Genomic DNA, 16440 nt, shown 5'->3' on the forward strand with positions numbered 1-16440 from the left:
CAATCGTTTGTTTGCTGCGGCCATTGTACTATTATTGTGTCTACATACATATGTATATATGTATGTACATATGTAAGCACATTTAAACACATGTTGCTATTGTAAATATTAGCGCAGGGAACCTTTTCCGCTTTTGGCTTTTAAATTTAATGACATTTAATGCTTGTAGCTACCAGTTTTTATGAGGCTTGTTCAACACTCAATTGGTAACAATTGCTTGCTCTTTCCCAATCTTATGCTAAAATTAGCTTTTAATGTGGTACATATGTACATATGTATGTACATATGTTTATGAGTGCAAAAAAAACACAGAGATCAACAACTTTTTGGTGATACATTTTAATGACGATTAAGTGACAAGAAAGTAGATTTTCACCACCAAGCCAAACAAATTAAGAGATTTGCTTCTTAGAAATTCAAAAGATTTTATTTGGTGTAAAATAAAAATAAAAACGAAATGAAAGAAATATACACTTGAAGTACAACATAGCACTGACACATTATTACGCCTCAAATGTTTCGGCAGCCCTGGGCGATGCCCTCTCCCAACGCATAATTAACACAGAAACTGCCTTTGTTGGCTTTGTCCAAACGAGTATGCCATAAGCAGTGTTGCCACAATTTCTTTTTTATTTTTTACCAAAATCACCGGAAAACGTTAACAAATTCAACAAAAAAAATTACCAAACTTATTTTATGTGCAGAACTGTACAAACATACATATCGAGCTCTAACCGCAAAAATAAAGTAAGCGACATTTTTTTCAAAATTTTCTTTTTGATGCAGAAATATTCCTAGAGCTTCTAGATAGATGCCTTTCTGCATTAAAATGAAAATTTTGAAAAAAATTTCGCTTACGTTATTATGGCAGTTAGGGCTCGATATGTCTGTACACATGTATATCTGAAGATTCCAAGCTTTTCAGGCAATCAGAGCTCCATTCATCTAAAATTTTTAGGAAAGTTTGTTGATTTTTTTAAAATATTTAACAAAGTTCGAAGTTTGAATTTTTTGGAGTTCTGTTAAGGAAAGAACAATATTAAAAAAAAAAATAACCAACATTCAATTACAAAAAAATAATAATATGTTAAAACTTGTCAAAATATGGTGCGGCTATAACTTTTTCGACCACTGTATCTAAACAAGTGACAAGAAAATATATCAAATATATCAATATTGACCTATTTGACATGTAAAACCTAACCAAACTTGATAAATAATGAAAAATATTACCAATTTTGGTTAAAAATTACCAAAGCGGCAACGCTGGTTATGAGTTTTAAAATTAGTTTTTATTTTACTCCGCACCGCTGGCATTATTTTTCCAGTTGCTGTTGTAACTTTGTGTAACTGTAGTTACCCATTTATTGTACTAAAAAGTTTAATATTTTATGGCTCTGCCGCCAGCTGTTTGGCTTTCAGCAGAATGTAGCGCCAACTGCTTTAGTTTGCTACCACGCTTAAGCAACTTAAGCTTTCGTTTAGTTGCTGAATAGGCTTTATTTTCCATCCACTTAGTTAGAAACACTTCTGGGTGACCTAAATATTTGTGTTTTTTCGTGTATTCAATTACCAATGGGCTAAATAAATATTTACCTTACTTCTTAGCCGCTGAGTGACAGTTGAGTGAAGTTTTGCTTGTTGATGCTGTTAGCGAATTGTTGGAGTTGTTAAGTTTTTTGTACTTTGCTCACTTCTATTCACTTCCATTTTAGTATTGAACATTTTTTCGAAGCATTTGAAAGGCAATAAAGTGTTGTTGTACTGTGCCCACTCGGGCACTACCACTACCAGCGGCTAGTAATTCTGCTGATGATGTAGCGAGTGCAACCAATACCCCAATTAGCACATAATAAATACTTAACGTCAAGAAAAAGCATAACTACCAATTTAACTTGACAACAAGAACATTAACAATATTAAGAAGAAGATGGCACAACGTCGAAACCGGTTTGTCTCCAAACCAAATTTGACAATGGATAATGGAAAATCGTTCTACAATACATCATACTCCTACCCTGTCGGAAACATAAACAACCAAAAAGAAGGTAATATATGTATAATGCCCTTACGTTCCTTGCACTTCGATATTTAAGTTAATTTAAAATATGTACATATTTTTAGCTGGCTTCAGTGATCATGATCTGATAATCCCGCATGCGCAGATCAAGGACTGAGTAGGTTAGGTAAATCCATCCTGCAATATTTTTGATATGTTTCCCACGTAAAGTATTTCCTAAATACTTAAGATGACCAACTCCAACCAAGCAACTATTGGCTTGGATTTCTGTGCTGGCAAGCTCTTTTGTGAACTAGGCCAAAAGGACAGCAGAAAACTACCCGGCTTGAAATATTTCTTTTTTTTTTGTTTTTAGGCTTTTTCTCTTGACCTAAAATTTTGTTTATTAACTTTCATCCGCTTATAGTTTTCTCTAATGCAATTAAATTTTTAAAATTAATACCTTCGTAAAGTGGCAAGCCCATTTATTCCTATATTGATGAAAGTTTTTGTTTTTTTGCCGTTGTGGTTCACTGTTGTTCGATTGGCCGCTTTGGCCGGACATTGTCAAGTTTCAGCTATTCTCCTTCACAGAATGGAAAAGGACGACAAAAAATACAATATACTGTCCATGTTCACTCACTCTCTAGCGAAATACAAAATGTTTACAATCAAACGCTATTCACAACTGATGAAACAGCACCACCCTATATAAATTCGCCTTGTTATAAAGTTTAAAAAAATACAGCTAAAAATTATGTTAATATTATATTTTTTTGGTTTGCTTTTGAGAGCATTTTATATTGAACCTCAGAACAAAATGTGTATAAAAAAGTAATTTTTAAGCAAAAAACAAAACCGACTTTAATTATCATATAAAAATTTAAGAGTACCGCTAATTTCTTCATGATCTAATGATCGGAACTATACAATATTAGTATGGGACCACCTGTGAGGTACCAACTTTCCTTTAAAAAAGAATTATAGAAATCGGTTAACGTGGTCCAAATTATGCGGTAACATACATAAAAAATAAAATCCGACGAATTGATAACCTCCTCCTTTTTTTGAAGTCGGTTAATAAATTTAAAAGTGAGATGAAATTAAGAAAAAAAATTAAGAAATAATAAGAGAAATAAAAAAGCCAGACTTTAACAGCAAATGAGACCCTCTTTTGGTTTAAAATGGAGTTTGAACACTCGGGCATCGCAATACTGATGAACAATGCTACACCAATCTGATTTTAGGTTTCTTCTGCGTTCCTGAAGACCTATCGAGTTACTTATATTTAGCCTTCTTAACAACTTTGATCGCAATGTTGACATCTACAAGGAAGACGCGTCCATCATGCTGTACCTTGTAAGTTCATAGTGTTGTTGTATTTTAGTGGATGGTAATGGATGTTCTGGGAGATGGCGACAGATCATTTTCTCAAAAGCAGATAATAAACGTCCTAAATCTTAGTGCACTCTTAGTGCAATCTCCAGCATAAACACAACCAATAATTAAGGAATAAGCCACCTTTGATACTATCTCGACAAGTTGAGTGGAAGATCGACTTATCTCAGAATTTGGTTCAAAACCGTCCTATCTCAATTGAAAATATGTTTAGACGACGAAAAAAGAGTGGGCTCTACAAATCTCTCATCATAACGGTTTTTACATGATGCAGAAGAAACGTGGACGATGACGAACAAAGGTGAAAATTTATATTCCAAATTAAGAGACAATCTTTCGTTACTCTCCTGCAAGTTGCAGCTGGATATTTTTTATTAATGTGAATATCTGGATTCCAGCGCCATATTGCGGTTTGTTTTTTTTTTGAAAATGTATTACCAAATGACTAGTGTGGCATGTTCTGAATTTGAGATAAATTGGGTAATTGAGCTTGATTTGAAATGGATTCATTGAAATTTATAAAATGATTTGTGATTTTTCGGAACTTTTGGCGGTTTACGAGACTTTTCTGGAAATTCTTAGGGGCTTTCGGTAACACTTGGTATTTTATGGAAAAATTTCAGTTGGTTTTGCAATTTTTCGAAATCTTTCGGGAATTTTTGGAATTATCTCGGTAATCTTCACGGATTTCAGGTGAAATAAAACTAAAAAAACACATAAAATAAAAAGAACAATTTCTTGTTTGTATCTGCTGAAAAATTTCAAACAAATATTTTCGTTTATTTTTGCCTTTTTAGCTTTTTATTATGAAATGCACACTTTCCGGCTGGATATGTATATTTATATGAAGACAATTCGGGAGACATTTCTGCATGAACTGCTTATAATTGGAGACTTATTAAAGCAAAAACACAATTAACTCGTTTACTTGAATTTACATACCTTTAAAATAGATATGTATGTATGTAAATGAATGCCACAACTCAATGCAAAATATATAAATTTTACCTAATTATGAATTTCTTCAATAAAAAAAAAACAAAAATCGTAAGAAGTAAACCAAGAAATATAATTAAACACCAAAGCCCAACTGAATGTCAACGCGACACTGAGTGTCACACAAAGCGAAATAATCTAACCGGTAATGTTTTGGTATGCAAATTTTTCCGCAATAAACAATTACAAATGTCGCCGAGTGGCTCAGTCTGCTAACTAGAAAAAACTGCGGAGCGCGTAATGACTTTGGAATTTACGATCAATGTTTTTGGCTGTGACGGCTATTATTTATTGCCATGAATTTTGTATACACACTCGCTGCTGCAAAAGCTATCTATCTACACCTTTATGCTGGAACTAAGAAGCGGTGTGTGTGTGTGTGAACGTATTTCTTGCTCATACCCTTACCGCAGATAGAGATAAAAAAAAAAAATACGAAAAGAAAAATTACTATGTAGTTCTTCTCTGTCACTGCTGTTGGCTGAATTCTTTCGGTACGATGACACCAAGCGCAAAGGCAATTATTAATGTGTTCAAACAGATTGTAATCTATGTGTGCGTATATAGGTGTGTAAAAAAAAAAATAGTCACTATAGAAGTAGCGTGTTGTAGGAAGTCAATAATTGTCTGTGCTTAGCAGCGTATAAATAAACGATTAAGTAACTTACCGCGCTAATAAATCCGCTTAGCGAGTGTTGCTTTATTTGATTGCTCCACGTCCAAAAGGTGCTGAATTGTTCTGTTTTTGTTATTATTTTTCTTATTTTTTGCTTTTTTCTGTTCTTTAAAAAATGGTTGATAGATATTGCGCGTTTGTTGGTTGTTGTTTTGTTTTTTCAATTAAAATACCTGTAAGGTAATATGATTTGTTATTTATGATTTTACTGTGATCACTATTTTTATTGATGATTTAAAACAGACAATTTTGCAGCAAAATTTTAATGGACCAATCGATGCTGAGTTTTATTGCCGTTTACAGGTATTTTGTTGTAGCAATTAGACAAGTAACTGTGTATTAATTTAGTGTGAAGTGTAAACAATGGATTTGATTTGTTCTTTGATCAAACTTTGTTTATAACCTAGACCATTAATTCTATATACAAGTTTTTGTTAATCCCTCGTTTTGGGTATAGAAACAGTGATATTTGAACGTTTATATATGTATACATGCATAAATATGTACGATTTTAAAGATTTTAATACTTTTATGAGCCAAGCGATTATATTTTTAACATTTTACTTATGTATGTATGTACGTGTTTATTAGCTTTGTTCGTTTTGTGTGTTCTTACTCATAACAAAAATCAATATTATTGCAATTATTAAGCACTTCTATTTGAAATCGACTCATTTTGAATTTCCTAATGGTAAGTACAATTCTAAATCAAGGTTGAAACCTGTTACTTTAGTTTTTTCCATCAAACCGTATATCAACTGGCTCATGGCTTTTTATGCAAATGAGATTATTTCTGTTAATTAAAAAACTTGACATAAATTTTTGGAAATCGTAAAACCATAATTTTATTTTAACTTAAAGGTCGGATATACATTTTTGGCTGTTTAAAGACTGAACTTGATTTTTTGCATGAAAAAATATTAGTGACTTGAAAGCTATACAGCGATTTTTGGGCATTCAAAAGCGGAAAATTGAAAATTGACACTGAAAAACTACGTATAATCTTAAGTCATAGAAAAGTAGATTTATTTACTAATAACACCGTGTGGCACTAAATTTTACACACAAAGAAATGAATATATTCGCGAAACTATGGATAAATTATGGTAAAACTGCGTACTTAGTTTTTCACTCTGATGATAGGATTTTTTTTAAAAGGACTTTGAAATTTTTAAAATATGCTTATTTAAACAAATTATTTTTGAAAATTCAGTGCAATGTAGGATAACAATAAGGTATCATATAAAAGAAAAAAATCTGTAGAATTATAACAGATTATAACTGGACTGGGTGATGCGATCCGTTAAAATAAGTCTACGTGCCTGCGTAAAACGGCCAGCTCTGGTCTATTGCGAATGAACGAATATGAAATAAAATGAAACGAAGCAAACAAAGCATATGACTTTACTGCCCTCGGTAGCCGACTACTAAAACTCAGTAGAACCCATGTTTGATCAACTTTCCGATAAATATTTAAAATTATATATATATTTTTTATTTTTTTTTAGTTTTTATTTATTTATATATGTATTTTATTTTACTTTATTCGTTCGTTAAATTAAAAAAAAAAAAAAAAAAAATTAACGAATAAATTATAATAAAAACGGCCAAAATCAAAAAAACTAATCATATTTTATTTTACTTTATTTTGTATAATTTTATTTTTTATTATACATGGTAAAGCTGGCCATTTATTAAATTTAATTATCTTAAGGTTATTTTTTTATAGTTTAACTTTATCAAAAAGGGCACAATAAATATATAATAATATATATATTTACATTAAAAAAAATTAAAGCAATAGTTTAACAAACTAAAAGAAAAGAAAAAAGGCTTGCCGCACGCGGCTTTCTTACTTCGCAAAATTATGATGGCATCAACTGCGCCCTTAATCCGGATTACCGTCGCTATGTGTTTATGCTCCGAATAATATTCTAGACAAATTTTGGTATACAAACGGTGCTTTGCAACCGTCCGGAACCACAAATTCAGGCAGTAAGAAATTGAAGGGAAAGATTATGTAGGACAGGATTTAATCACAATACGTTCAATAACTGTTAATTACCACGCTACGCTACTCAAATATTTATTTAACCACTTTATGGGTTACATAATTTAACTTAAAAAAAAAAAAATCAATCCTCTCTTAGCAATATTCAAATAATTTTCTTAACTCATTTCTTTTCGTATCAACTCCAAATTCAGCCACAGGAACTAACCAAGTTCGTGTCTTAAATCTTTTGTTTAAATTTTAACTTTTTCCCATTTAGCATTAGCATTCCTAGCGCTGTATACATGCATTTACATGCATATTTTATTTAACTTCGCTAAGGCTAAATTTTCTACAGATGGCCCTGTGTACATGTATCATTTTCTGACACCGTTAAACACACATACATCATTCAATCAACTACTTTTCTACCTTGACGATGCTGTAACTCTAGAAGCTTTGCGCTATGAAAAGTTATCACCTCTTCTTCTTCATTCGCGGCTTTCTTTAACTGTTCGTTAACAAATAAATATTTATTTTTCTGATTTGTACTCGTATTTCTCGTTTCGTCTGTAATTCTGATTCTCTCTTAACACTTGCACTGCACTTTCTTCGTGCGTGCGTTGTTGTATTTTAATTACCTAGGAATTGGTTACGCACTTCTTTTTTTTTTGGTCTCCTTTTCTCCTCTATTATTTTATTTGTTGTTGCACTTTAATTTTATGTTAATTTTTTATTTCTTGTTTCCATCATTCCAGAGCCGAACACGAGTTTGTCTGCATTATTCTCAGCACCTTAACATCATATACGCTTTTATACGTTTTAAATATTCTTCTTCAGTGTTGAGCGGCCACCACGAAAGTCGCTTGAACGCCGTCGAACACGAAAAAATGCAGACAGACAAGTAAACTTTAGAGATTTTCCCTGCGATACGCGTCCCTCTTGCCGCCACAAATGAAACACGAAAATGCAACAAACAACACCACAATGGCTGCAAGTAATAGCGCTGCTTGCAACAAAAGCAAAACGAATGAGTGAATAAACTACAAAAAACACCAATCGCTCTTAAAATGTAGTCGAACTTGCCTTGCTGCTAATTAACCCGCTGACGTCGTTTACACTTGGAAAGCCACTCGCGAACTGAACTGCCCGACAAAATCCATCAGCGATTGGAGCAGCAGCAGCATCTAGAGCTCGTTTATTTAGTACAACAAGTCCGCTACTGGCCGACAAGCATGTCTCGCACATATAAACCACTTTTGTGGTCGCATTTGTGGTTGTGAGAATCTGCAAATGTTTCAAGACACCGTCGTTGCTGTGCGCTGTGCTACTGGGTTGATTTTCTCTCTGCGTTGCTTGAAGATCACAGCAGGTGGCATCTTTGCACAGTGGTATGCGTAAAAAAATTAATTAAATTTTTATTTTATTTTTTTTTTAGTTATAATATAAAAAGAATGCATGCAGCTATGAATCTCGATGCCTTTCAAAATGTTGCTCGAAACCTTTGAGATAATTTCATCGAACGAACACATTCATGTTATTCTGCATCCTTTGCAAGTGAAGGGATGCCATTGCAGCTTTGACAACAATTTACTCATAGAAGTGTGTTTTTTTTCACATAAATTAAGTGAGACCTTCATGGAGTCATGGTGACAGTGGGTAAAAAAATTGGTTGGGCTTAAAGTTGGAAAAGTAAAAGTAACAAATACAAAAGGAAGTGTTTCTTTTTCAATTTTAATCACTTCGTGACGTCTCATGCCTTATTATCATCAAAGTATTAATCATTTATTTGGTATTTCTCTCTTTTTATTAACAAACAAATTGACTTGTAAATGCTAAAGATTATTTGTAAAAAAAGGGTGAGTACCGGTTCATCAGGTCTTGAAATCAGACGCGTGTTTTAGCAAATTTCTTGTAGTTTCGGAGTATATAATTGGATATTTTCGCGCGACTTTGCAAATATATGTAATTTACGATCTTTTCAAGTTTTCGATTTTAAGCTTCTTTTTGCGTAATTTCACAAAATATTGGGAGAATCGTTTTCGAATTTAAACCCCAAAATAAGTTTTTGTATAACCTTCATTTTTCTGAGTCTTGAAAGTTGCAATTCGTAGACGCAATATTGGTCCAATCTCGCTCATAATTTATATTTAGGTTTTTCTAATAAAACATAGAGTACAAACTAAATTTCATCGAAATCGAATGAAATTTAATGTTTCCGTCCACAAGTGTGGAAGGCGTGGCAATTAGCCTTTATCATATTTCACAATCCCATATTCCTAGGAAAAAATAGAGCACATGTCAATTTTCAGCGAAGTCGTTGCACGTTGACTATTTCTTCCACTTGCCTCCATATAATCGAAACACTCTTCGCCACAGCGAAGTTGCGTGGAATTAGGGAGCGTTGTAAAGTTTTTTAAAAAAGGAAAAGAAATAAAACGTGAGTGTGAAGTGTAGAAATGCTCTCACATAGACGAGATTCAAATCGAAATATCACGGTTTAAAAATGGATTCGATTCAACTATGGTGTATAATAGCTGGTTGGTGCTTGGTCGGATAAAGCTATGCCTTCGCATTGGAATTTAAATGCACATTCCCATCCATAAGCAAGGTGGCCCTGCCATATGTCAACTACTTCGAAACCAGCCTTCTAAGAAAAAGTTAAACAACGCCCAGAGTTGGGAGTATCACTCCCAATTAAAGAAATCAGTCAATATAGAGACGCCATATTGAGTGATTTCTTTAATTTGATTTTACAGAAAAAATTTAATGCGAGCCGCAGCACTAAATAGCTAATGTAAAATTTTTATAATAGTACACAATTGCCAGTTGGAGAAGGACTTGGCTTCGTTTTCCATTTTCAGTTCGCATAAGTTGGACTAAATGAGAAACGACTTAGAAATTCGTCTCATTATACAGATTCAAAACCTCGCTTTGACACTCGTCCCAATTTTCTTCTGAAGTGGTATCAACCATGATGCAATAATAAAAATTTATGTATTTTGTAACAGCTCAGTTTTTGTTTTGTCTTGCTTTAGCCTAATGTCGTATTTTGGAAGTACAAGGTAAGGGAGGAAGAGGACGGTTTAAGGATTGAAACTCCCTAAGGCAGATCAGTTTGGCGTACTACAGAGGTTGCCAATATAAACAGCTTTTATTATTACACCATGGTTTAAACATTTTTGCCATATAATTTTGGCTGATCTTAGAAGACTTTTTGCCACAGCTTATTTTTGAATGAGTTTCATCGAAAACGAACCATTACCTATTCTGCTGTCATAATAACTAGTTTACAAGCATTGGGAGCGATACTCAATTTGTATTATAAGCGTGTAGAAGGTGCCGTGCCCATGCTACTATTGCTGGCTCTCCTAAGCACAGCGCCACTCACAAATTGTACTAAGTTTAACATAAGATGAAAAGTAAATACAAAATTTCGTGTACTAAAAATACTCAACTCGCATTCAGTAATTTTTTAATCGCGCATTTCAACAAACACACACTCAAAAAACCCATGGCTAATTGTGAAATTATGAATGAGTGTCGGCCCTGGCTGATGAAGCTGCATACAAGAAAGGAGATTTTTCTCTCAACAACAATTTTTTGTACTTCAATGTTTATTGTTTGCAGTTGTTGGGTTGGCTTTTTCTTGCAGCAACTTTCTATGCGTTCGCACACTTCATGTGTGTAAATATTCGTGAATATGTATATATGTACGCGCGCTTTGGTGTACACTTTGGCTCAGTGTAGGCAATTATGTATGTATGTATGTTTGCTTTGAGTTGTGAACTCCCTCCCAAACAAGTTCGTTACTTAAGTCTTTTGTTTGTCATGATTTTTCTGACCGTCGACATTTTTCTCAGCAGCACGCTGCTTGTCGCCTACATTTTTTGTTTTTTTTTTTGCTTTTCCTCACACATTTTTTTTTCATTTCCGATTGTTTATCATTTCTCTCATTTCACCTGCTGTGGCATTGTTGGTGCTGTTGGTTGCTGGCATCGTGGATTTTATTGTAATTCATGGCAGCTTATTGATTTACTGCGTGAATGCGCACATTTTCGGTTAAGTGTTGTGCTTTTTATGCGCTGTTGTTGGCTTAAACAATGCACTAATTTGTACTATACAAGCGTGTAGTGAGTTGTGCATAAATGTGCTTTAAATAGGCGTGTAGATAGATAAATACTATAGTATCAACGAGGTGTCATTTACCTTGCCACGCGTTTCACACGCCCGAGCGGGCATTACGCGGCACAACGCAGTGCGCAATGCGATTGGGACAGTTATTTTCATTGTCATTGTTTTTTTTTTATTATTTTAGTGGCAATTACATTGTCAGCAACACGATAATTAACTATTTTTAACCCCTAACATTAATTATGTGTGTATTTTTTTTGAATGAGATGGAAATTTTAAAGCGAAACTTATTTCTGATATTTATTTTTTTACTTTTTAGATCAAAGGTGGTACGATCAGGGGTGTAACCTCTGCAAAACTGTTAGCGAAACTATATAAGACAGACAATTTGAGAATTGCATCACTTAATTTTGAGTTTTTCCCGACCCAAACATTCCTGGGAAAGAATTAGAAGAAATGCGTTCAATGTGCTCTAACATAGCAAGAGTATTATTAAAAGAAAATGGGGGCTATGACTAAGGCTAAAATAGCATTTTTGCTTAAAAATTGATTCATAAAGTCCAAAAAATATTTTAGAGAAAAGCCCATATTCGTCCACTGTCTCTTCTGCAGTGGTACAGTTAACTGAACAAACCTTAGATTGTGCACACAAGAGTTGGCAGCTTTAAACAGTTGGCAGATGATGGATTCCGGATTCCGGCTTCCCGCAAAATTCTTTCCATGGCTCTCTTTAGATTCTATGTATTTTGTTTTTGTATTTATTTAGCCCTCCCTAATCTCTCTCCAATATTATTCGCTTTTAGCTAATATGGCTGATTTGATACAGGAGGAGAAATGTAGTGAGCTTTATTAAGCACTATTAAGTAAACAGCTAAGAATGAATTCAAGGACTAAATTGGAAAACTACCAATAGTATATCGACTGCTGAGTGGAAGATCGACCTATCTCGGTGGCCAGTTTGAAAATGCCCTATATCAAAAAACTTTTTAAAAACGTCCTATTTCAGAATTTGGTTGAAGAGCGCCCTATTTCAGAATTCGTTTCAAAAACGCTCTATCTCAGCTGCCGATTCAAAAACGCTCTATATCAATACATTTTCATTACATTTTGAAGTGAGATAGGACATTTTTGAACAAATCCAATATTTTTTTTAAAGTTGGTCGCCATTTTGGATCCACCATTTTGAATTTTGAAAATCTGACATCAGATTCGTAATTAGCAACCTCAGAAACCCACTGGAAACGTGTTTTACCCGTTGACAATGTTTAAAACGTTCAGTATCAACGTTTTAATTTTAGTTTTTTTAATTTGATCGCCATATTGGATCCGCCATTTTGAATTAAAAAAAATTGACTTCAGATTCGTAATCGGCGACCCCAAAAGCTCTCGAGTGCCGGGTTTCGAACAAAAGCAATCATTAAAAAAAAAAAATGGACCGCCATCTTGAATTTCGAAAAACTGACTTCAGATTCCTAATTAGCAACCCCAGAAACCCCCTGGTAACAAGTTCCAACCCATGACAATGCGTAAATCATTCAGTATCAACGATTTAATTTTACTAATATCTTTTCGAGAGCATATTTTCGGGAACTAGACCCATTCTAACTGTCCAAGACAGGTGTGTAATTAAAGGAAAGTTCCCCAATAATACCAGAGTAATTATATGTAAAAACCACGTTTTTACCTGCATTTTAACATGTCAAGAAAATAAAAAAATTGAGAACATCAGCGTTTTTATAAAAAACCGACCAGCGCGACCTCTAAGAAAACTTTTTTTTTCAAAATAAAAAAATACGTGTCTCTTTTTTTTATCACAACAGCAATATTCTGATGTAGCGTTTATGAATTTCCAGAAAGAGTGTTTTTATGAACCAATCTAATATATATGTACATATATTTTTTGCTTTTATATTAATTATGAAAACGCATCCGTGAAGTGCAAGATGCCATCCTTAAAGTGAAAAATGCTTCACTTCAAATATGGGCGTACTTTCGTTAACGTTTTTAGCAAGCTCAAATAGGTTTTTGTTTGATTTTACTATTTTTTCCCTCAGTGTTGGAAAGGCTGCCGCTGGAAATCATTTTTATGTTTGCCTTTACGTCAATAACCCATTAGAACACAACAACAGTATAACCTCTATTTTTAAGGAACATAAGCTAAGAAACGTTTCTCGACCACACATAGGCACATAGTTTGTCTCGAGATCAGATTTATAGGGCTTTGTATGCAACTTTATTTTTCTGGAGTATACACCAATTCTTTCAGGACCAGAATTCACGATTTAATAGCATACAAATGCGTTATTTTCTTGCAAGAATCTGATTGGTCGTGTCTGCCCTTGGAAATTCTTTAAACATACAGTCCTCCTACCATTGAGCTTCGAAACATTACCGGCTTGGAATTTCCACAATGAATCACATCGATGAGTGCTGCCTGAACGAAAGTAAAATTCAAGTTCAGAAGAGTGTTCCAAGCGTCTCGGCTTCCACTGAGATGCCTCTCTTAAACGAAGAGCAGACAGAGTTGCAACCTGCTGTACGGCAGATGATCCTAACAGGCATTTATAGCGTAATTTGGGGTTGCTCATATTACTTCGAAGATGCAGATAATGCCATTCTTCTTTGCTAAGTTTTATTATTATTTTTTTTTTTAGTTTTATTATATATGATTGTGCGCCATTTTTTGCTGGCTCTCTTGCACGCGCATATAGCCCCGTCTCATAACGCTGCGCTATGTTTTCGTTCGTGCTTAGCTTCTTACTCAGATAAGGCCTAAGAAACAAGCTTTTTTCGAGGTCTAAGGCGGAGACCGTTTAGTGGTAGGGAAGTTACCGAAAGGAGTTTTGAATAGCTTTATCCAAAGAGCATATATTCCACTTTGCCCAAACTATCACAGCGACCGCAGCGCGTTGACCCGCTTGATATATAAAAAAGTGCAGTCTGGATCAAATCGCTCAAAGCATTTTTTCCTGCAGGGTATTCACATTTACTTCTATTTATTATGTAGACGTATGTATGTATGTACATATGTATTAAATGTTTGTATATTTGATGTAGACTTGAATGCAATCGATGATGCTACAATGGCTGCTGGTCTTCCGGATGTTTGTGCCGAGATGCACCAATTGCTGCTGACAACACCACGCCAGGCCACTTGCGTAAGCGTATATGCAATAGCAGCAGAAAAGTAATAGCGAACTAATACTCGTATTATACTAGCAAAAACAACAACAATGGTATTGCTGAAAAATGCAAATTATTATTACAGCCACACTTGGCCGACGACAGCTGTTATTATAAGCGGCTTTTATAAGCTACTGGCTGAATTCTGCGCAACAACTGAATGCTCCATTAGCATTTCTTGAATTCGAAATTATTGTTGTAAGAAAATTTGCAAATGCAAGCCACTAGAAATTATATAAAAGAGCAACCAACGCATAAGCAACAACAAGCAGCCAAGCTGAGAAATGCAAAGTGATAAAAAATGCAGTTGAACGCTGCAATCCGCGAAAGGTTATGGCTGTGAAAACAAGTTTACCTTGATTGCGCTGTTTTAAGACGACTGGTCGATGTGAATTGAGACAGGTTGGCGGTTGGTGGTTGGTAGTTGAATAGTTGGCTAGATGGCTGGTTGGTGTGTGGCAACATAGCATTGTGAAAATTTCTTGTTAATAAAATTATCATTTATATTGTTATCGATTTTTGCAGAAGCAGCCGAAGCGATAGTTTTTTTTTTGCTTTTTGAGGTGCTACAACCTTCTTGATACTGCAAACTGCTGATTTGTTTTATGAAAAGCATACAAATTGATATTTAAGCACAATAGAAAAATTATATGCAGAAATACTAGGAAACAAGCTAACTATCGGATAGAGAGACAAGTTGTTAATCTGTTTGCTGCTGATGGCAGAAAAGCGTTAAAGCTGACGGCTTGGCTTGGCAGCCGATTTGCCGACTGACATTGCAGTTGCGGCAATAAACAAGTCTATTTATGTATTTATTTATTTCTAAGCAGACATTTCGTTTGGTTACACAAATTGAAATTGAGGAAAGCAAACACAAAACAAAAAAAAAAAAACCGGCTGCGGTGGACAAGTTGGTTGGCGTTTGTTGGCGATTTGTCAACGTCATCTTCACAGTTTTCATTGCCACAATACACCAAACGCCGTCAAACGACCAACAACCAGCGGGAAATACTATTACGAAAAGGTATGTATTATGTTATTGTTGCCTGGTCGCAGGCAAGAAATGTGTCAACCAATAAATCTTCGGCAACAAGTTTCGTTTTGCGGTTCGATTTTCGTCTTTTATTGGATTTCGGTCAGATGACCTAAATGCCCACTGAATGCGGGCACAGCGATTGCGAGCTTTAATTGAATAATGTAAATAAAATAGAAAAAAAAACATAAGCCGCAACCTATTTGTAATTTATAGTTGTTTATACTTGCATGTATGCTCATTTCTTGGTTGCTGAAAATTTTCAACGCAAACTCTTTTTTTTTTTTTACTGGCTTTATAGCTTCAATTACAGTTGGTATTCCAGCAGATGCCACAAGAATATCTACCTCCAACAACACCATCAAATTGGCGCATTCTTTATTCTATCCATTCACACCACTTGTTTCTAACCGCTACGACACGCTGCTGGCGTTGAGCCAAGCCGTCTTAGCCACGCTTCAATGCCAACTCAGTTGTTGATGGGAATACCTACATTTGTAACTATATATTTATGTACTTGTGTTAATCAATCTTTGCATGTAAGTACATAAATAAAAATGAGTTTATACATACATATATTTAGCACAACAGTTAGCCGTACTTGATTCGAGTGCCGAATGGACGCTCAATATGTTATTGTGTACTTTTCTCTGCCAATAATTCAACTTTCTTGCAAATTTATTTTGTTGGTTGCAGCTGCTCGTTTCCAATAATTACCGGCATCATCGAGCTCTATTAATGTTAAGGAATTTTTCCTTATTCCAGTTGTGAACTTAAAATTTAAAGGTGTGCCGCAGTGGTCACGTTCTTAGTGTTCATTCAAGCCTAAAGAAAAGCTTCTTAAGTAAACCTTGATACTGGAAATTTTATTTATTACTGATTCTGGTCAAGACAAAAAAAACTACGTCAATTGAGCATTTGTTCTTTGCGATGTTCCGCTAGTTATTCACATGGACCCTTCATTCCATTTTGGCTTTTCACCCATGCTTGCCGAGATTCGAAAGATATTTTCTCCCAGGTAAGATTGTTCG

At 34.4% G+C, this 16440-nt stretch overlaps 1 protein-coding gene across 3 annotated transcripts in view; it reads right to left on the reverse strand.

Annotated features, from left to right (window-relative positions):
* The window catches only part of LOC118736949 (protein artichoke), a 32023-nt gene extending 23861 nt beyond the window's left edge, over window positions 1–8162 (reverse strand). The window contains exons 1-2 of one of the 3 annotated variants that reach the window (XM_036467117.1): window positions 7701–8162; window positions 5062–5242 (exon numbers count right to left, since the gene is read on the reverse strand). The gene's annotated coding sequence lies outside the window, so the exon portion shown is untranslated. The other 2 variants (XM_036467118.1, XM_036467119.1) reach the window with 2 other exon arrangements.
* Window positions 8163–16440: the final 8278 nt, after the last annotated feature.

The sequence above is a fragment of the Rhagoletis pomonella genome, unplaced genomic scaffold, assembly GCF_013731165.1.
Source record: "Rhagoletis pomonella isolate Grant_MI unplaced genomic scaffold, Rhpom_1.0 Rhpom_scaffold_00004, whole genome shotgun sequence".
Lineage (NCBI taxonomy): Eukaryota > Metazoa > Arthropoda > Insecta > Diptera > Tephritidae > Rhagoletis > Rhagoletis pomonella.